Source organism: Peromyscus maniculatus, chromosome 9 (genome assembly GCF_049852395.1).
Source record: "Peromyscus maniculatus bairdii isolate BWxNUB_F1_BW_parent chromosome 9, HU_Pman_BW_mat_3.1, whole genome shotgun sequence".
In the NCBI taxonomy this organism is placed as follows: Eukaryota; Metazoa; Chordata; class Mammalia; order Rodentia; family Cricetidae; genus Peromyscus; species Peromyscus maniculatus.
In genome coordinates this window covers 28,224,171-28,246,886 of record NC_134860.1, presented here as the reverse complement: position 1 = coordinate 28,246,886, position 22,716 = coordinate 28,224,171, and the positions used below count along the sequence as shown (strand labels likewise).

At 40.1% G+C, this 22,716-nt stretch overlaps 1 protein-coding gene and 1 pseudogene across 7 annotated transcripts in view; both read right to left on the bottom strand.

Annotated features, from left to right (window-relative positions):
- Fhit (fragile histidine triad diadenosine triphosphatase) overlaps window positions 1–22,716 on the bottom strand; it is a 1,536,882-nt gene that overhangs the window by 1,231,921 nt on the left and 282,245 nt on the right. The window lies entirely within an intron of this gene.
- On the bottom strand, window positions 11,532–13,990 carry LOC143267272 (heat shock protein HSP 90-alpha pseudogene; annotated as a pseudogene).

Here is a 22,716-nt window from a genome sequence, read left to right as displayed (position 1 = left end):
CTGCACATGAGCAAAACTCAGACTCTCAGCTTAGGAGTGAGCACAGTGCATGCTTTCTTGAGAAGGTGTGTACAGACCATGGCTGCATTTCTACAAATTCTTCATTAATCAGGTTTGAATCTACATGACTATGCCACATGCTAGAAAACCACCCAACCAAGTTGGAGGCAATTTTACTGCCCTTGCTTTAAAAGCCATTTAAGGGACTTTCTATGGGATAAAGATTGGGTGATTTATCTTGGTTTTATACTCCTTTAATCTGTTCCATCTTCCCATTGTAAAATAAATATTGGTTTTAAAATAAATGGTTCTGCCTAGGTTTTGATGAGAAAAATTGCCTTGTAAATCACAAGTTCATGTGTGCCAAACTCTAAGTCCAATGTTAACTAGTCCATTCGAAAGAAAAATAAGTCAATTTTATAGAATAAAATCCAAGGAAGGCTATTATTTAAATATATTACCAATGGTGCAATGTAGCAAACATGAACCATGAGCTTCCTTACACCATGCCTTTCAATTCTCAAAATAACCACTAGCTGATAACAGAGTGCTCTTCATCTAGACATTAGAAAGCAGACTCTTTACTCTAGTTTTTATTATGGTTTTCAAACTCCAATATACAAGTTATATAGTCAAAAACAGACCTAAGAACTATATGGTGGTTACATAACATCTCTCTCTCTCTCTCTCTCTCTCTCTCTCTATATATATATATATATATATATATATATATATATATATATATATATATACACACACACACATATATATCCTAAGAGTCAGTTCCTTAGCATGTTGCATGGAGGTCTCAGAAATGGACATATTTCCCTTAAGTAAGTTCAGTACTCTGAAAATTATGTTTCACAAATCACCTCACAAACTACCTCCAATGTCAAACTAGTTGACTATATTTTTTGCTTTCCATGTCTATTGGCTTATGACACATGTATATAACTCAATAAAATATGGAATATAATACTGTGGTAAAAGCTAGTTTGCCATAAATATTTTTTAGCCAGCAATGAACAATAGAAATGAGATTCATGTATGTAATTTTAATCTTTCCAATAAACACATTCATATATGTAATTTTAATCTTTCCAATAAACACATTTAAATGTAAAAGCAAACTAAATTTCATAATATTTTATTAAATCTAGCACATTTTAGTATTCCAACAGGTAGTCATCATACAAATATTAAAATATGCAGTCCTGGCTTTGTCTTCCCTTTTCACTAAGTCACTGAGAGACTGTGTGTGCTTACAGTTGGGCATGTCTCACATTTGCAGAATCTTACCAGTTCTGTGTCGAACACTGCTGTCCTTAACCACATGTTCACAGCACCTCACCTCCCAGTTCCTGAACTGATTCATGCAGCTCACTTTGATTAGCAGCATTTGACCACTGTCCCCCATAGAATGACATCACTCTGCTCACTTCTAAAATTTCTTCCCTGATATTTTTAATCAAAGATTTCATTCCAGATAAAAACAGTGCTAATGTAAACTGGCAAACTCTTGGAAATGGATCTCTTGCCATCTCCATTGGATGGACAGAGACATCTTGTTAGCCCCATCATGCAAGAATAAGACCACTACCACAATTTTAAGCCAAATTTGAAGAAAGCTTTAAATAAATACTGGTCAGGATGATAGACTCTGGTCAGGTACATTCCAGGGTTCCCAGAAAATGGCCAATACCCATGTTGGCCAGGTGTTTATGAAGGGAAACCCATAAGGTTTCCTGCCTTTATCCAAGTGGTGCTAATCATATATACTGATGTACATCCTGCCTTCATCCAACTGGTGCTAATCACATATCCTGATGTGCTTCCTGCCCATGTACCTACCACCTATCTGGTGCAGTTGGGTCAACCAAATTTCTTTAGGAAAGTGAAAGCATGTGGCTTGTTATCTTTATGGACAACAGCCTCTGGCAGCCTCAGAAAGTACCTGTCCTTGGGCAAGTGGCTTACAGGTTAGAGGCATTTTGTTTTATGGATCTCTTAGGCACAGTAATTAAAACTTAAAACATAACTTTGACTCTCACAGTCTCTGTTCTTTCTTCTAAAGAAGCAGTCATAATCCTGAAAGATATCTGTTTATACTTCTCCCCCGTCCATGTTTGTCTGTGCTTTCTCTACAGACAGCGATCATAAGCATTTACCTAAAGCTACTAATGAGAGAGATATGTTTGTATTTCACAGAGATGTGTGAATTTGTATTTGACTTAGAGAAATTCATATTCCATGGCAATTACTGAAATTGTGTGCATACCTATTAACCTATCCACCTACAACCTTGGTCCTCCATCTCTTCCATACTGACTTCCCCTGTGGTTCTTACTTTGGACCCTGTACCACCATCTCCTTGTCTAGATAATTTGAGTCATTTAGGTCACTGCTTAAATGTCATCTGTCAGACCACAGTCAAGGAATGGAGTCTTGTGAGGAGAATTCTGCGTGCTCATGTGAATATTCCAAGAAAAGAAGACGTGACCTCAGTTTCTTCGAAACATACAATTATTCATGGAATGTGTTTCCATGCTCCTCCCAGGTGTAGTCAATGTATATTAGTTTATTTCAGATTAATCATTATTGCTTGTCATTGATCTACAATTAAATGTTTATGTCTTTCTCAAAACACATTTTTGCCACATTCTACTTGTCCTTGATATTGTGAACAGCTTGAACTCATGAGAACTTTATTTGTGTGACCATTACTAACCCTCAGGGTAGAAATTGTCTTGGGTTCTGAATAAAGTTGGCTATTGCATGAGACATTAGTCCACCCTACTTGTCAGATCTATTTTCCACTCTGCCAGGTCCCACCATATCTAGGGTTGTGACAAGTAGCACTGGACAGGGATTAAGGTCCTTTGGAAAAGCCCTGAAGATCATGAGTGAATCCCAGACATTAGATGCTGAGTTATTTATACTGCTGGCATTTGGTTTTGCCTTGTTCAATTGTGACTGTGCCCTGGTTCATCCCTCCTGAGGTAAGAAAGTAACTTATTTTACAGGAGCTGACAGTTGACCAAGTATCTTGAATATTTTAAAGAGACTTTGGACTTGAATTATTTAAAGATTTTTTTATGTGCATTGGTGTTTTGCTTGCATGCATGTCTGTGTGAGGGTACCAGATGCCCTGGAACTGGACAGTTGTGCGCTGTCATGAGTGTGCTGAGAACTGAACTCAGGTCTTCTGAAAGAGCAGTCAGTACTCTTAACAGCTGAACCATCTCCCCAGCCCTAATGTCTGAACTTTTAAAGTCTGCGGAACTTTCAAATTTTGGAATCTCTTATACTGTGATATTGGTATTAATGTATGGTCCTGGGAGATGTATAAGAAATTGAGGTCATAAGACTTGTTTTCTTGGAGTGCTCTCACAAGCATGAAGAATTCTCCTCAAAGGACTCCATTTCTGGACGGTGTCCCAACAGTTGTCTTTTGAGTAACTTTTGCTAATCTACCCTTTGACCTATTATGATAGGCACCTTGTTACACACGGTCATCTAACTTGCATTTACAATTTTATAACTGCCTATTTTGTAATTATTTCTTTAAAGTCCGTCTCATTGTGGACAACATGTTAATACCAGCATCACTCCCACTGCAGGGCAGTGTTCCACAGACACTGGGTGAATGAATTTCCCTTCTAGAAAGCCTGACACCTTAAGCATCTGTGCTCTCAATCTCAGTCTCTAGTCAGGACACAAAGTTAGACTGTGTCATTATATTCACAGTTATTGGTGTGTTTTCATGCAATAACATAAAGAAGATACTCATACAAGTATACTCTTCTGAGTTTTTATTTTTTTAGAATACCTACATTTAGGTCCTCTTTTCCATTTCTAATACTATTTATTCTTTCCCATATATACACATAGATATAGAGATAAAAAGAAAGACACACACAAACTAACACACACAGAGAAGGAGTTGTTTATCAATTGTTTGAGGAACATTTTTCAATTTTCAGTCTTTCAAAGGATCATCTTCTGCTTTGTTGATGTTGATTTCTACATGTCTCTCTCTGTCTGTCTGTCTCTGTCTCTCCCTCATTTTTAAGGATAGGATCTCACTATGTATATAACACTGGCTTTAAATTAATAATTCTCTTGCCTACTGTTTCATAGTCTTAGGATTACAGACATGAGCCTTTTGTTTTTCTAATATTTCAATCATTCTTTCCATCTTTGGATTTACTTTGTCTCATTATTCATTCATTTTAGGTTGAATGCTTACCTCACAAATTGCCAATCTTCATTTATTTCTTACATCAATTATGAGTTTATAATCTCATCTACTATGTACATATTCAAATTGATCACACAAATGTAAAAGTATTTACCAATTTCTGTAAACATTTTTTGATTTGGGCCTCATTTAAGGTATGATTCTTAGGTTCCAGATGTATGGATTTTTTTGCTCTATTTCTAGACTCCCAAATTTTTCCATCTGCGATAAAAAAAATATACAATACAACTTTATTCATCAATGTTAAGGGTTTCTATATGGTGCATATTTTTATTAGTGGAATTAACATCAAATTCTACATATGTCCATTTGAACCAGCTAATCACCTGTGTAATTTATTTTTCTTTATCCTTTCAAATGCTTTAGTGTGTTTATCTGTGTTGGTGACAAAAAATATTTCAGATTCTCAGAGTATGGCTATTTGTATTCTCTATCCTTTGTGATTCTCTCAATTTTCACTTCATGGACTTCTGAAAGGGTACTACCAAGTAGTGTAGATTCAAAACCAACAGACATTCCCTATGGGTTGTTCTTTCATCGTTAAATATTACCTCTATCTGAAATGATGATTCTGTTTTGAAGCATATTTTGTCTGACATTAATTAATTTATTTGAAGTGATTTGTGTGATATGTCAATTTCCATCTGTTTCCCATGTCATTATCCTTAGTAGGGAAGTCCCTTACAGAGACTTTATAGGAAAATATAGCTGCACCCTATCCAAGTTAAAAATCTTCATCAAGAAATATTTTTAAATTTTAATTTTTACTAATTTCTGATTATGTGTAAGTACGTTTGTGTATGGGTGCCTGTAGGAGCCAGAAGAGAGTTTCAGATAGCCTGGAGCTGCTGTTATAAGAAGTTGTTGGCTATCTGACACTGATGCTGGGAACTGAAGCCCAGTCCTCTTAACCACTGGGCCATCTCTACAGCTACTAAATCTTTATCCCTAATAAAGAAGTTTAATCTATTTTATATTTCGTCCTACCAGTGGCAAACTGTACCTTAATATCAACCACTTTAATTAATACACAGTCTTCCAAAATTTAAGGTTTTTTTTCCTCTAAGCATATAAAGTTCAGCACACCCTGACAAATATCCCTGTATTGATCCTTGACTTAGAATTTATCTATTGTAATTGGTAGGTTAAACATAACCAAAGATTATGCTCTCTTAAATCAATAGTAAAATTTTATGCAAATAACAACAGTTCCCAATTAAGGGTAGCCTGTCTACTGTAGTGGGTAGCTATTCCAGCTTTGACCTGGAAGTACTATCGTAATTGCCATACCTACCTATGACCTGCCCCTGGGGCGGGGCCGAGACAGGAGCCCTTAAGACCTCAGATCCAGATGTGCCGGCTCTCTAGGTTCCTGGTGATCCTGGATGCTGGAATATATACCAAGTCAGAGTTCTCCAGAGAACCCTGCTAGACTGCACCTCACCTTTCCAAGATCCTGTAACCAACCACTTTACTGGGTGTAAGTTACCACAAAATAAACCTTTTTTTTTTTAACTATGTGGAGTTGCCTTGATAAATCCCTCAATATCTGGTGCCCAACATGGGGGATGAACCCATGACCTTGGGATGAAGAGTCTCGTGCTCTACCAACTGAGCTAGCTGGGCCCACTTTAGCTATTTAGGTTAAAGTAACTGAATGCACTTCTCATGTGCCTCTGCTGATATACCTGCCACTTCTCTCAGCATTGTTCTTTCTCTTTCAGTGTGTGGGGATAATGTGCACATGAGCCCAGATGCCTGCAGAGGGCAGGAGTGCCAGGTTCCCCTGGAGCTGCAGTTACAGGCAGTCAGGAGTTGACTGGCATGGTTGCTGGGAACTGAACTCAGATCCTCTGTAAGATTAGCACTGAGCTGTCTCTTCAGCCTCATCATTGTTACTGTTATTATTAAAACCTGGAATCACACAACTCATGGACATACAACCAAAGAATGTTCAATCATACCATAAGAACACTTGCTCAACTATGTTCATAGCAGCATTATTCTATTTATAATAGCCAGAACCTGGAAACAATCTAGATGCCCCTCAATTGAAGAATGGATAAAGAAAATGTGGTACATTTACACAATGGAGTATTACTCAGCAGTAAAAATAAAAACTAATGATATCATGAAATTTTCAGGCAAACAGATGGAAGTAGAAAAAAAAATCATCCTGAGTGAGGTAACTCAGACCCAGAAAGACAAACATAGTATGTACTCACTCATAAGTGAATATTAGATATAAAGTAAAGGATAACTAGGCTACAATCCACAGCCCCAGAGAAGCTAGGTAACAAGGTGAACCCTAAGAGCAACTCATGAATCACCTTGGGAAGGGGAAATAGATGAGTCTTCCTGGGTAAACTGGGGGTGAGGGGGGTATAGGGGAAAGGATGGGGGATGAGAACATCAGGATGGTTGAGTTGGGGGAGGGACAGAGAGGGAAAGCAATGAAAGAGACGTCTTGATAAAGGGGGCCATTATGGGGTTAGGGAGAAATCTGGTGCCAAGGAAACTCTCAGGAATCCACAGGATGACCCCAGCTAAGAGTCCTAACAATAGTGGAGAGGGTGCCTGAACTGGCCTTCTCCTGTAATCAGATTGGTGACTACCCTAATTGTCATCACAGGATTTTCATCCAGTAGCTGATGGAAGTAGATGCAGAGATCCACAACCAAGCACTGGACCAAGCTCCAGGAGTTCAGTTGAAGAGAGGGAGGAGGGATTATATGAGAAAGGGGGGTCAAGAGTATGACAGGGAAATCCAGAGACAGCTGATCTGAGCTTGTGAGAGCTCACAGACTCTAGACCAACAGCTAGGGAGCCTGCATGGGACCAATTTAGACCCTGTTGCTTGTGAGTGATAGTTGTGTAGCTTTTGTGTAGTCTGTTTGTGGGACCCTTAGCAATTGGGTCCAGGACCTGTCTCTGGTGCATGAGCTGGCTTTTGGAATGTATTCCTATAGTGGTATGTCTCATTCAGCCTTGATGCAGTGGGGAGGAGCTCAGTCCTGTCCCAACTTGATATGCCATGCTTTGTTGACTCCCATGGGAGACCTTATCCTTACTGTATGGAGATGGAGGAGTGGATGGATGGGGGGAGGGGTACAAGAGAGGCAGGGGAGGGAATGGGATGAGAGGAGGGAGGGGAAACTGTGGTTGATATGTAAAATAAATTTAAAATTTTAATTTAAAAAAAATCCTGAAATCATCATTGCTTTATTACACATCCCTTCCTGCATCCAAGCCTCTCGTCTCCTCTCCAGGGCATCTCCTGACTCTCTCCTCTCGTCTCCTCTCCAGGGCATCTCCTGACTCTCTCCTCTCTGTTCCCATCTTAGCTCCTCTCACTGTAACTCACCCTGAGATCAAATGAAGGAAAGCCTCGTGCTTCAAGAAGTCAGAACTTCACCTATACAGTGTTTCTCAAACTAAAATCCCCAGACAGAAATTGACATCTCCAAAGAGTATGTGAGAATCTCTTCTAGAAGGTTTTTTTAAATCCCCACTGATGTTTGGAAAAATCTAGATGCCAGCCTGACAGTTGAGCCGTGCTTCCAATGGCCACATCTGGCTTCGTCTTTCTTTTTATCCTATCAATTATCTTCCATTCTCAGTGTAACTGGCACCAAATGGTCACATAAAGTGACAGCTTATGACTTTCTACATGTCACTGTGCACATCTGGCCACTCAATTGTTATCACAAATGTCCCCCATATGCTATATTGCTCTTTAGTGGGGGTGATTTGTAACTGAATGATATTGCCTGGAATAAGGTTCTAATTAATCAAGTTATTTAATTAATGAAGACTTTGATATGACATTCTAAATAAGAATATGGCAAAGTAATGGTGTATTTTAATTGTCATGGGCTAATGAGGAAAGCACAAAGAATTAATATGCAAATTATGTGTTTTTATCAAACGAAAAGCCAGATGCCATTCTGAGACACCGTACAGAAGAAGCATGTTTCCAGACCTTTCGGGCACAGCCAGGTGATGAGAGACAACCACAAAGGGACGCCAGGTGCAAGACCTTAGCCACAGCCATCGGGACACTCGATACAGCCAACAATCAATCATCAAGCTAAATGCTCCAACAGTAAACACTGATGGGAAACAGTGTCCCAGGCCCTAAAGAGAAGGAGATAAACAAGACAGCCAAAATCCCTACTTTTGTGGAAATTATACTAAGACAATAATCAGATGAATGAGAATTTATGATATGCTGTTAGGGAGTGCCCTGCCCCGTAAAGAAAATCAAAGCAGGTTAAAGAGACAGAGAATGCTAAGGGAAGAGGACCACTATGGTAGGAATGGTAGGAAAGACAGATTTTTCTCAGGGGATAATGGCTGAGCTAAACCCCGAGTATGATGGAGGCAAAGACACAAATAGAGGGAAAGACAGACAGAAGCAGCAGCAAATACAAAGACGTTGATAGCGGAGCACGTGTGGCCTCTCTGCAGAACAGCAAGAGAGCAGGAGAGCAGCATGTGATGCAGCGATGGAGAGAAAGGTCAAATCTTGAAGGATGTGAAACGGGGCCGAGAGACTGGACCCCACCTGTGGATGCTACAGATCTACCACCATGCTTTACCCATTGTGCAGAGGACCAGTGAGAGAGGCTGGTGGTGGTTACGAAGACAGGCAGCCTTGGAGATTGATTGGCTGGGGGAGATGAGGTGGTTGTCTCTGCTTGCTTTTATTTCCCCATAGTAATCTAAATGAGGGGATCAGCTTAGTGGGAGAACTGGGATGGGAGCTGGGGGTGGACGTAAGTGAAGGTCTTCAACAGTTGTCTCAGAGAGTGGAAGTGTTGCTTACTTTTGCTGGGATCCAAGAGTCCCTTCCCCACTTAAGAGTGACTTTCTATCTCTAACAAATTGAGTAACTTCCAAAATTTTCCCTGAATATCATGTTTCTTGCTTTTGTGTATGAGAGAATATGAAGATGTGTTATTTGGTATTCGAGATGAGGCAAAAAGTATTTTAATTAATTACGCTGTAAGTCTGCAATTGTGCTTCAACAAAGTAGTAAAATGCTGTGGACAAGCTTTTCTCCCATACCCACCTAACAACACACAGGCATCAAGAATGGTGTCCTTACTTACCATGTTCCTTAGAGCTTGACCCCAAAATCACAAGCCACCCTGTCTACCTGCAAGCATTCTCCAGTCTGGCCCAAGACCACTTGCACCATTCAGGCAGTGGGCAGGTCACAGGCAGGCAGTATGTGGGTATTGCTTGACATTTCATCACACAAAAAGACACAGGAAACATTTGGATCAGTTTTCTCTTAGTATGTCTAAATTCTGTATTATTGCAAACAAAGTGCTCTCCACTCCAAACAAGGGGCAAAGTCACTATTTTAATGGATCCTAAAGTACCAAATGAAGAAAGAGCCTCTGTGGATTTAATCAGCATGCTGCTACCATTAGCCAGGTTCCCTGGAATACAGGGATCAAGTTCTTGTGGACCTTCAGGTATATTAGAGTCCTAACCCAGACAGGTAGATGCCCAGAATCCATCCTAGCCCCACATCCTTCTAGATCTTCACAGTGAATTCTTCCAAGACACAGTAGATGTTAACCTTGCACCTCAAATGTAAGACCTGGCAATTGTCACAGGAAAGGCTCATGAACCAAAGAGACCGTAGAAGCTGAGAAGCGGCAGGGCAGAGCCTACCCCAGCCCAATGGAGGGTTCTCTGAGGTTCAGGACGCAGATTTCTGCTCCTCCTGGGTGATGATTCACATATTTGCTAATCCTTAGCTCCTGATAACTAAGAAGCCATTGTTTATTCTTCCTATTGTTCCCAGGACTTGAATCAGCATGAAAACCAAACTGTATCCTGGTGCTAGGCACTAAGACTAGTTAACTCTTCCAGCTTTTGACTCCTGCCAGGAAATAGGACTCCCAGGAGATGGAATGGAGAGGTTGCTTAAAACTAAACTCAGGAAAAGTCAGAAAAACAAGCTTGGGAACGGAATGATTTCCACCACCTCTGTCTGCCTGCAAGCCCCCTCTGGTGGAGGAACTCATCGGTAATGAAATAGCTACAATAATTTTTTTAAAGACAATTCTTTGCTGTAGAACTGAGAATTGAATGGAGCTGGGACTTGAGAAGCACCTACAGATGAAACAACAGGATGAGCGATTTTCCAAAAGGTCAGCACTGTTCCTTCATCTCCACCCCATCCATCTCCATCGCCCTCAACTTGTCTGAGACCTAACAGAAATTCAGCCATAAAACAATCACCATAAAAATTAACCTCATTTTGAAACATTAAAAATATCCATATCTGAAGCACAGGGCAGCTTCTCCATTCGGCTCCCTATACATGTGAGGAAAAGTGTGGACATTTAAAACCCTTTTATAAGGTGAGCTAATATACTCAGCAAGTTTCAAACCTTCTGTTCTGAGCATGTCTCTGTAAAGACACTGTTGGTTCTCAAGCAAAACCAGGAGCAATTAATCCCATCTCTAAAGCACACTGGGTAGCAGGAAGAGGTGTCCACATCAGTCTTTTGCCTTTGCTCTACTGGAAGCTGAAATCTGCCATCTCTGCTTTCAGCTAGAGTGGATGCCAAGCATTCAATTCTGACATGCCTATCCCACATCCTGACAGATGAGCTAGGAGACACACTACCTCCCTGCTTCCCTTGACGATCTGTGTAGAGTAAGAAACTCAATGCCAAGTGAAACTATGTTTCCAAACAGAAAGGATTATGAAAGTTAACACGTCTGGAAAGTTCTCCATCCCTTAACTAAACATCCAAAAGGTATTACTTTAGTTCCTGATTCCTTAAAAAAAAAAAAGGTAACTTTCCTTCCCTCTATCTCTGAATTTTTTTTAAATCTCATTTGTATTTACCTTTTAAAGTAGAATATGACCAAGCACTATAGTTCCATTCAGACTTAATGGGTTACAAGACCTAAGGAAGTGTAGGGTTTTATTCTCAGTACTTTGGAAAACAAGACACATGGGGAATTCTTCTGTTTTAGCTTGTGTTCTTCTAAGACTACAACATGCAGAATAACTACAGGGGATGAAAATTTTAAGATGAAACTTAAGCCATCTTAATTTTTTTCCTTTTAAACATGAAGCTAAATCTCAGAATACTCCCAAGTGACAAATTATTTGGTCTACTAAGGAATCCAGCTTCTGAACAGCTAAACACTTCAGACCACAAAGTTAATAGGTTACATTACGTCTTACAACAAATGTTCTACCAACCTGTTGAATTAAACCTATAGTATCACAGTATCACAAGTAGAAAGAAATTTTATCTTCCCCTTAGTTTACATGCCAAACAGATGTTTTAAGTGTTAACAAAAATAAACAAAAATCCTGGAAAATATATTATCAGAGAAGGAATGAAGGTAAGATCAAACAAAGTTCTGGTGAAGTTTAGTCTACTTCTTCCATGCGCGATGTGTCGTCATCTCCTTCCAGGGGTGGCATCTTCAGTTACAGCAGCACTGGTATCATCCACAGTAGGATCATCTTCATCAATACCTAGACCAAGCTTGATCATCCTGTAGATCCTGTTAGCATGTGTCTGGGGATCTTCCAGACTAAAGCCAGAAGACAGAAGTGCAGTTTCATACAGCAAGATGACCAGATCCTTCACAGACTTGTCATTCTTGTCAGCCTCCGCCTTTTGCCGTAGGGTTTCAATAATGGAGTGATCAGGGTTTATCTCCAGGTGCTTCTTTGCTGCCATGTAACCCATTGTTGAGTTGTCTCTGAGGGCTTGAGCTTTCATGATTCTTTCCATGTTTGCTGCCCACCTGTATGTGCTCGTGACAATACAGCATGTCACCAATCGGTTTGATACAACCACCTTTTCAACCTTTTTCTCCAAAATATCTTTCATAATTTTGCAGAGGTTTTCAAATTTTGTCTTTTTCTCTTCTTGTTTCTTTTTCTCCTCTTCATCTTCTGGGAGTTCCAGTCCTTCTTTGGTAACTGACACCAAGGTCTTACCCCCAAATTCCTTCAGCTGTTGCACACAATACACATCAATGGGCTCAATCATATAGATTACTTCTAAGCCATGCTTTTGGAGACATTCCACAAAGGACGAGTTAGCAGCTTGGTCCTTGGTCTCACCTGTGATAAAGTAGATGTGCTTCTGGTTTTCCTTCATTCTGGTGCAATAGTCCTTGAGAGAAACCATCTCATCTCCAGAAGCAGATGTGTAGTACCGCAACAGCTCTGAAAGCTTCTTCCAATTTTGAGAGTCTTCGTGAATTCCAAGCTTTATATTTTTTGAGAACTGCTCATAAAACTTTTTGTAGTTTTCTTTATCTTCTGCCAGTTCAGTAAATAGTTCTAAACATTTCTTGACCAAATTCTTTCTGATAACTTTCAAAATTTTGCTTTGCTGCAACATTTCACGGGAAATATTTAGAGGAAGATCCTCGGAATCCACCACTCCTCTAATGAAATTCAGATACTCAGGGATTAACTCCTCACAGTTATCCATGATGAAAACTCTGTGCACATACAACTTCATGTTGTTCTTTTTCTTTCTGTTTTCAAACAGATCAAAAGGAGCACGTCTTGGAACAAAAAGAAGGGCCCAGAATTCCAATTGTCCTTCAACAGAAAAATGCTTCACTGCCAAATGTTCTTCCCAATGGTTGGTTAAGCTCTTGTAAAATTCTCCATATTCTTCATTAGTAATGTCATCAGGATTTCTGGTCCAAATAGGCTTTGTTTTGTTGAGTTCTTCTTGATCAATGTACTTTTATCTTCTTCTTGTCACCATCTTTCTTTTCTTCTTCTTCATGAGAACCAACATCTTCTATTTCAGGCTTGTTCTCCGACTCCTTTTCTTCTTTTTCTTTTTCTTCCTCTTTATCTTCTTTTTCTTCAGTTTCATCATCACTGACTTCCTTATCACGTTCCTCTCCATGAAGAGAGTAATGGGATAGCCAATAAACTGAGAACGTTTCTTCACAATCTCCTTTATTCTCCATTCCTCCAAATACTCGGTTTGGTCTTCTTTCAGGTGTAAGATAACCTTTGTTCCACGGCCCATTGGTTCACTTGTGTCAGTCCTCACTGTGAATGAGCCCCCTTCTGAGGATTCCCAGGCATACTGCTCATCATCATTATGTTTGGTGATCACAGTCACTTTCTCAGCAACCAAATATGCAGAGTAAAAAACAACACCAAACTGGCCAATCATAGAGATATCTGCACCAGCCTGCAAAGCCTCCATAAAAGCTTTGGTACCAGACTTGGCAATAGTACCAAGGTTATTGATCAGGTCAGCCTTGGTCATTCCAATTCCTGTATCCACAATAGTAAGGGTTCGATCTTGTTTGTTGGGAATAAGATTAATGTGCAGCTCCTTCCCAGAGTCTAGTTTACTAGGGTCCGTCAGACTCTTGTATCTGATCTTGTCCAGAGCATCTGATGAATTTGAAATCAGCTCCCTCAGAAAGATCTCTTTGTTTGAATAGAAAGTATTGATAATCAAGGACATCAACTGGGCGATTTCTGCCTGAAAGGCGAAAGTCTCGACCTCCTCCTCCTCCATGGGTTGGTCTTGGGTCTGGGTTTCCTCAGGCATCTTTGCGGAGTGACCATGCACAGGACGTGACCGGCTGCAACACCACACTGAAGCAACTCTCTATCTCTGAATTTATCAACTGCTTCTCTGGTTTTACCAAATCAATAAGATGTTTTGCATCTTTTAGATATAATCCACGTTCTTGGGTTATGAAAAACCCTTTTCTCAGGACTTTGCCTGTAGAGTCCCTGAACAGCTGTTTATTTACTCACACTATTTATTTACCCACACTATTGTTGCTTGCAGATGTTTTTAAGAGTCAAAATGAAAAGGGAAAAGGCAAAAGAGGTCAGAGAAAAGATGAATCTATAATCGTATTCAATGTATTTAATACAATAAAACCTGGAGATCCTGTCAAGTGTGAGAGAATTGTTTCAATTAATTTTAATGTAGTTATAAGGTAGAAGATTATGCAGCCATTAAGAACTATTTAATGCTGGTGTGTTTTAATAATATGAAGAGCTATCTGCAATATCATTAAAGGAAAGGAGATCAGAACAGGAGACACCTCGGTGCTCTAAGGGGCAGACACTGGGCTTGCTGGACTAACAGGGTAGGGAGCCCTGCACTCAGACTCTGCCTCAAAAGTTATGGTACAGAGAAATGAGGAACACATCCCATCTGATGTCAACCTCTGGCCTATCCATGCATATCCACACTTACACAAACACATGCCATGTATACATTTGTGTATATACACAAACATGTACAAACACACATAGCCTACACACACACACACACACACACACACACACACACACACGCCAGGTGCAGTATTATCAAATTTACTGAATGTTTGACCAACATTGATTGGCTGACAACCTTCTATTTATAATCCCTTTCCATACCAGCACTCCTTGCAGATAGGTTTTATAAAATGAGACATAACCAAAGGGTCTGCTGTGGCAATTTTTGTCTAGTTAAAAAAAGCATACTCATCTATCAGATACATTCTGTTGTTTATCCTTTGGTTTATCAATAAAAACATGATACAGGGTATATATACATACATATATCCTTAAAATTTCTATATTCTTTTACCATATTTACTCTTCCCCAACTCCTCCCAGTTCCACTCCTTTCTTACCCATCCAACTTTGTGCGTTAAAATCCAACAGATTAGGCTTGGCCACTTGTCTCTATCATATGGATTAAAGAATAAGAAATGGTGAGAAAATAAATCTACATTTATATTCAGTGAAGGCACACTGGGGAGAGGAACAGATATAGGGTCCGACAACCTCAAATCTGTCATCAGCATACCAGCACGAGCCTTGGGTTTACACAGAGTGTGGTGAGTCTCACACCTAAGCAGTCCTGTTCAACATTGGTCCCTCTCACTACTGTGACAGATCATGGGTTTTGTAAAGTGATCCAGAAACTTGTGTGTTAACTGTTTATGGTGCAGCCTGGCCATCATGCATATCTGTACTCTCCTGGATGGTGAAGTCTGTTCTGTGACCTCTGCTTTTCCTAGAATTCAAGGTGACTTGAAAGGAAAGGTTATGGATAATTAGTTATCTCCATGTGACTCCATCTAAACTGTAGACACAAAAATGGAGGCAGAGAGCTGGGTTTGCATCCTTCCTTTAGTTATTTGTAAGCCCAAGTGAAGAGTCAAGCTTTTAGCAAAGGTACTCCTAAATGCCTGATTCAGTACCCAAAGAGGAGCCCCACTGCTACCACACAGACAAAATTAGCTCACATAGACACAGGATATTCTATTTTTATCACTTTGTTTAGATAAGCTTTTGATATTTTTACCATATGTGTAGTTGTATTATTTTTTTAAATAAGAAAATTGATACTGAATAGAAGGGGAAAAAATGTTAGGATCCTCAAGAGCAATCTGAAGACTGTGAATTGAGACTCGTATCATTTAAAGCAAATAAAATGTGCTCCAAATAGAATTCTTCTGAGTTGCTTAATGTTATGAATATCTTCATTCCTTTTCACATTTACTGTCTATTGCTATTAACACTATTCCTTAGCCTGGAAAAACTTAGATCTCCTGTTATGGTAGGTACTGTGCAATACACTAAACACAAAGACAGCTGTGAAGAAAAAGAACTAAAACAATTAATAAAGAATTCCAGAGATGCAAATTATCTTGTTTGACATCCCCCAGCTTCTTACTGTTGAAACAAGAATGAAGATGCACATTCACAATGTCTAAGTGATGTCCATCACTCCTTCACATACTCACACATGGATATCTATCGAAAGAGCAAAGGGTTGGGTTTTTTTTATTGTTGTCATTGTTTTTGTTGTTGATTTTTTGAGACAGCATCTTATTATTTAGCCTGGCTGATTCGAGGCTCATTATGTAACCAAAGCTGGCCTCAAATTACAGCAGTCCTTCTGCCCCTGACTCCTGTGTTCTGGGATTCTAGGCAAGTCTCACCACATCCAGCCTGAAAAATTTGCAAGATGGTAGACATGGGGCCAAAAGTTCCAGGAGACAGCGCTCGTGCTGGTTTTAAATGGAGCACTTTCACTCTGCAAGGAAGCTCAGGAGAAAGACAAAACCCATTATCAGAGCAGAGTTTTATTAGAAGGCAGGGGGAAAAACAGAAGATAGCTTGGCCAGGCCTGTTGGAAAGACATGTGAGGAGGAGAGAGAGTGGGGAGGAAAAGGAGAAGGAAGAAGAGGAAGGAGGGGAAAGGGGGGTCTGTGATTCACTTCTTAAGGATTTCCCTGCGCATGTGGGCTTGCTAAGCTACACTACGCATGAGCAGATTGCATGACCACACTGCACACATTGCGCAATCATGCAGTGCACGGATTACGTAGGACATAAGGCCCCTTGTTTGGCTATTGAACAGCGCGTGTGCAGTCACATAGCTGGAGGAGGGGCCAGAACCCTAACACCTTGTCCTTCTGTAATAAATATTACAGAGGACTCTTTCACCTAAATAAATAAAGAAGTCTGGTTGAACGTGTAGTTAAGAGTCTAGTTTTGTCTACCTTTATACACTGATCCAGTGACCGCAGACCACACCTCAACACACCATGAAAGTGGGGAGAAATACACAAAACAGTGCAATTCAGTGTGGGATACCAGAGGTAACAAGGGCCATCTGACCTACTCATTTCTCTTTCTGTCATCTGTTCTGATGCTCTGATAGACAGAACCAAAGAACAACCTCTACGGTGCATGCAGTTTCACTAACACAGTTAGCACTTTGAACATTGGGCAGAATAACAAATCCTGCTCCAGAGGGAAGACAGCCACATTGTCCGTAAAGATTCAAAACCCGACAGTGAGGGGCAATAGAATATGCTACTTCATAGTATGCTGTAGTAGAATATTTTTTTAAGGTATTTTACTTTTGTTTATGTTGCATTTATTTAACTCTGTGGAGCTGTGTTACTGTGCCTGCGTAAAACACCTGATGGTCTAATAAAGAACTGGCCAATAGCAAGACAAGAGAAAGGATATGTGTGGCTGGCAGGCAGAGAGGATAAATAGAAGGAGAATTCTGGGAGGAGGAGAAAAAAGAGAGATGGAAGAGTGAGGAGATCAAACAGTCAGAGAAGGAGGAGGACTCCAGGGACCAGGTGCCCAGCTACATAGCAAGCCATGGAGTAAGAGCAGATTTACAGAAGTCAGAGAATTGGAAAAGCCCAGAGGCAAAAGGTATAAGGGGCTAATTTAAAGTTAAGGAAATAAGGCAAGCTAAGACCGGGCATTCATAAGTAAGAACAAGCCTCCATGTGTGATTTATCTGGGAGTGGAGGGCAGGCCCCCCACAAAAGAGTGAAATAACAATAACAACGGTATGTCACTGTGGCATAAGTATTATTCTGAGCTAAAGTCAGGCTCAAGAATATAATGACGCTTCCCCTCCTTCCTGAAAGCAGGAGATAATGTCTGCACGTGGACGATGTCCTCCCTGTAGCAGAAACAGAAGGACTTCCCCAGCCCAGTGTGGGGGTGAGTGGCAAGCCCGAGAGCAAGAGAATTCTGTACAAATAGATCCTATTAAAATAGTTTTTGAAAATCAATGTTTAGTCTCCTCACATAATTTAATTACTTTTTGTAGACTGTTTCTTTGTTCCAGAAGCTACAAACTCATAAAGGCTCTGCCGGCTCTTTAGGCGTTTGTTTCCTTAGGAGAACTCATCATTAGAGGAAACCATATTAAAGAGATGCATATGCTTTTCTCCTGTTAATCCAGCATGTCGATTTCGTTCTCAAGGCCAACCAGGAAACACTCTAACAAAGTACAGATCAAATTCTGCTTCTCCCACAGTAACCATCTTGAAAGCTGAGAGGAACCTGACTGGTTCTTGAGAATAAGGACAAGTGTAGGCATGTTTCTCAGACATAATTCACAACTCTGACTGAAAATCCAGGGACTGTGAGGCACAAATGAGTGCCACAAATATCCACGCCCCTGGACCGTGCACACTTCACAGTACGGCAGCTGCATCATGTTCTGTGGTGACCTGCTGCAACAATTGTCTTCCAGGTGGACTCTGCTCTCTGGAGGCAAGAACTATTTCCTCCCATGGTTGCTGTGGACACCCAGGCTTCACTCCCTCCAAGAGCTGAGATAAATGCCTGGGAAACAGGATAGAGACTGAGACTGAATGTTCCCTCCATTCTAGGCTTTCTCCCTATGGTTGAAAAAGACAACAACTTTGCTGAAGGGGTGGGGGAAAGTTTCATTAAAGTCTGGCAAGTCAAGTTCCCCTCTCGGACCCTGACTGCGTGCAAATGACAGGACTTGGCAGTTCCTTTTATCACTTGATCTCTAGATAGCCAGTGCAGTCCCATCCCGCCTCCGGCCACGTGCTACTCCATCGGTCACTGCAGTAGCACTGCAGGTCACTGCAGGTTCTACTCCATCGGTCACTGCAGTAGCACTGCAGGTCACTGCAGCTTCTGCCAGGCAGGAACAAGCAGTTCCTATCAGACCAAAGCAGGGATGACAAGCCCAGCTTGTGGAAGTCCCATGTAGAAGAGCAGTGATGAAGTGAGAAAACATGGCAAGGGCGCTGGGCTTCGTTACTGCCCATTCCCTGCTGGGGCCTTCCTGGGGAAATACGCATCGCAGTTAGAGGAAGGATGCATGGCTCACCTACAACTCTTTTTGACTTCAAGTCCTTAAAAAAAATCAACCAAGGGAGACAAGAAGCTAGAAATTAGTTAATGGAGGCCAGAGGTTTTTTTGTGGAATAAAAACCGCTCATCACTGCCCATTAATTATGTAAATCTTCTCCCACCAAGTGTACTACACTTATTTATTGAGCCTCACCAGCACCATCCTGGTAATTCAGAGCAGAAGCCATTCTGCAATGACTCAAGCCACATTTCACAATAGACTCTAAAGGACACATGATGTCATTTGCTAAAGTGACTCAATCCAGATGGAAAGCCTTCTGACCTATACATAATTGATTGACCTTTGCTCTGCTTTCCTCAGTTATTTATATACTATCAGATGCATGGATGTATATCAGTGGTATTTACACTTGGCAGCTACTTTTAAAAACACATTATTCAATTGAGATTTGAAGCTTTTTATGGCCATTTCCTGACCAGACTTCATAAACAAAGAACAAGTAAAGATGTTATCATAAAAAGAGTGTTTAACAGGCTCTGGAGTCCAAAGAGGCCTTTCTACTCTAACTGCTTTAATTACAGTAGGCAAGATCTATCTATCTATCTATCTATCTATCTATCTATCTATCTATCTATCTATCTATCTATCTATCTATCTATCTATCTATCTATGCACCTGTCCATCTGTCTGTCTATCCATTCATCCATCCATCCATCTATCTACCTACCTACCTAAAGCTGAGTTCCAAACCCTAAAACGAAGAATAACTAAACATGTATGATCCATTTTCCAATTTGGTACTAAAGTTGGGCAAAATGTGCTTTGCCAAGAAGAAGGAAGATTTTGGATATTTGTATCGGATGAGGTGAAGATTATTAGAGACCGTAACCAAGCACCGAGAAAGAGCAGTGCTGTGTACTATTCTTGGTGATTTCTTAAAATGATTTATTTATTCTTATTTTATAGGCATTGATGTTTTGCTTGCATGTATGTCTGTATGAAGGTGTCATATCCCCTGGAACTGGAGTTATAAACAGTTGTGAGCTGCCATATGGATGCTGGGAATTGGACCCAGGTCTACTGGAAGAGCAGCCAGTGCTATTAACTGCTGTGTCATCTCACCAGCCTCTACTCTTTGGCTTTTCCAAAAGGGGTTGGCTATGAATTTTGTGATATCAGAAAGATGGTTTTGCAACAGTGCTGACTTGTAATGATATAACAGATCCTCTATGCCGAGAAGAAGGAATGAGAAGTTATGGTTTGGCCTAATGAACCTTTGAACCTCCTCCTGCCTCTGGAAAGGATTTATTAACCTCTCACGGGCAAATCCACTTGTCTTCTGGCCTCTGTCTCATGGTTTTCTATAAAATCAGAAGTCATGGTACATATTTCTGAAGGTTTTGTGGAAAGAAATTAGATTTCCTCATTGGTTTGAACAAACTATGAATAAGTTCCTTTTCCTTTACAATTTCTGCTTCCTAATTTCTGTTGGAACTCAAAGAATCTAGGATAGTGAGTTATGGACCTGAGGGTCCAGTAACAAGCTCAAAATAATCTAAAGACTAGATTAAGAAAGCAAGTATATTTTAAGTGTGCCCTCACTGCCAATTTCTATACTAAGGACAGACATCAATAATCTATGGCTGAGTTATTAACCACTGAGCCCTTGACAGGGTTTCAAAATGTTTTTCATTAGTTCTCCAAGAAAACACTTCCAACGGATTGGATTAGTGATGACAAATAATTGGATAGTGGAGCTTATATCTTATTTACTTATCAAATCAATTTTATCTTCTTACCATAAACTCGTAGTTTCAGTCTAAAATTAAATGGCTTTTTTGTTTAAAAAAATATAACTACTTCTTAGAATCTCACAGAAACATCAAAGCAAACCTAGCAGTTGTCCACATGGCTGGTCAGATCACTGATATAAATGAGAAGCAAAGAGAAGGCCTAAGCAGGAAAATATGGAGATATTTACGTGTTCTCATAGAAGTGTGACAGGAGAGTGAAGGGATAGATTGCAGCCTCACGCATTTAGAGGGAGAAATCTTAGCGAGAACAGCCCATAGAAACAGCACTAGTAGAGGGCGACACACAGCGGTGCCTTCTAAGTGCTCTATCTTGATGAAGAGTCCACTCATGTACTAATGCATTGGCCTCCCTCATTCCAGGATGGAGAATATTCAATTCTTCCATTGAAGCATGAGCATTTACATGAAGGAGGGGAATACCATACATTATTTTCAAATTCAGTGTGTGTCCTGATGTAAAGGAGTTGGGAGACACTGTCAACTTAATAGTTTATTTTTACCACACTGAAATAAATGCATCATATACTAATATGATAAACAATCTTAAATGAGAAAAGAAACAAAAGAAAGCTAAATGGAAGAGTCTCACAGAATACCCCTTCATTCAGTACAATGGCTGCTATTGGAATTGAAAGAAAATTAAGGAAATCTTTTAACTCAACAGCAACATAGTCTGTACACACACATACACACACACACACACACACACACACACACACACACACACACACGTTGAAGTCAGAAGACAACTTTCAGCAGTTGGTTCACTTTCTGGCAGGTAGGTCCCTATGATTCAGGTTGTGAGGCTTGCTGGCATGTGCCTTTACCAGCTGAGCCATCAAAGTAGCCTTGTTATTTTATAGGCACAAAATATTACATAGTATTTTTCTTAACTCCATAATGAAGAAGAAAAATTTTCTAGCTTCAGAGAGATGCTATCCCAGGACATACACACACACACACACACACACACACACACACACACACACACACACACAAAAATCTCAATAGATGAACTAAAAAGAAGGAAGGTCTGAACTCATGGGTTCTAGAGGGCCAAAACATCACTCAAAGGCAATAACAAGTAGAATAGCCCAGAATTTATAGTAGTCAAATAGATTAACGTGCTACTCGATGAATATATGTAAACATCTTTATATTTTCCTGCTGAGAAACAGACTAACACCCTAGTCGGTGATCACAAGATTCTGCCCTGATTCAGCTAGAGCAATCATAAACAATTATTGGGAGCCTAAGGTTATGTTTCTATATTCAAGCAAAGACCTTACAAATTCACATATGAGCTTCATTCATTGAGAGTTATACAATCATAGGCAACAAAACTCAAGAACCACAAGTAAAAGAATTTTAGGACTATCTCATAGAATGATTCTCTCTCTCTCTCTCTCTCTCTCTCTCTCTCTCTCTCTCTCTCTCTCTCTCCAGAATCTCTGTGACTCTTTCTCCTTGGAACCTTTATCTTGTTTCCTCTGTCTTTCCATTGAACCATGTCTACTTTAGAACTAAGGGGACCAACAATGTATATCTTTTGTAGTTTAAGTTTACACATTCAATAAATATTTCAAAAAGCCTGGAAGAAAAAAGATCTGCTTCCTCCAACCACAGTGACGATGTGTGCACACTTGTTCTAATCACGCACAAGTGTGCATCAGGGGTTAGCAAGGCTGATACTGACAGAGACCACACAGAAGAATAAAGGTATGGAGCTGACAAAGAAAGAATCTAGGAGAAAAAAGGCTTACAACAGAGAGAATGCTAGTATTCATTTATTTCAGGGGAGAGAGAGAGAGAGAGAGAGAGAGAGAGAGAGAGAGAGAGAGAGAGAGAGAGAGAGAGATCCTGGTTTTTAGTAATGTTTCCTGATTTTGAAAACATGTCCATAAGCCACATTAGGCCATTAGTTTAAAAACAAACAAACAAACAAAAGACCAGGCCATGACTACTCCAGTGCTAAAAC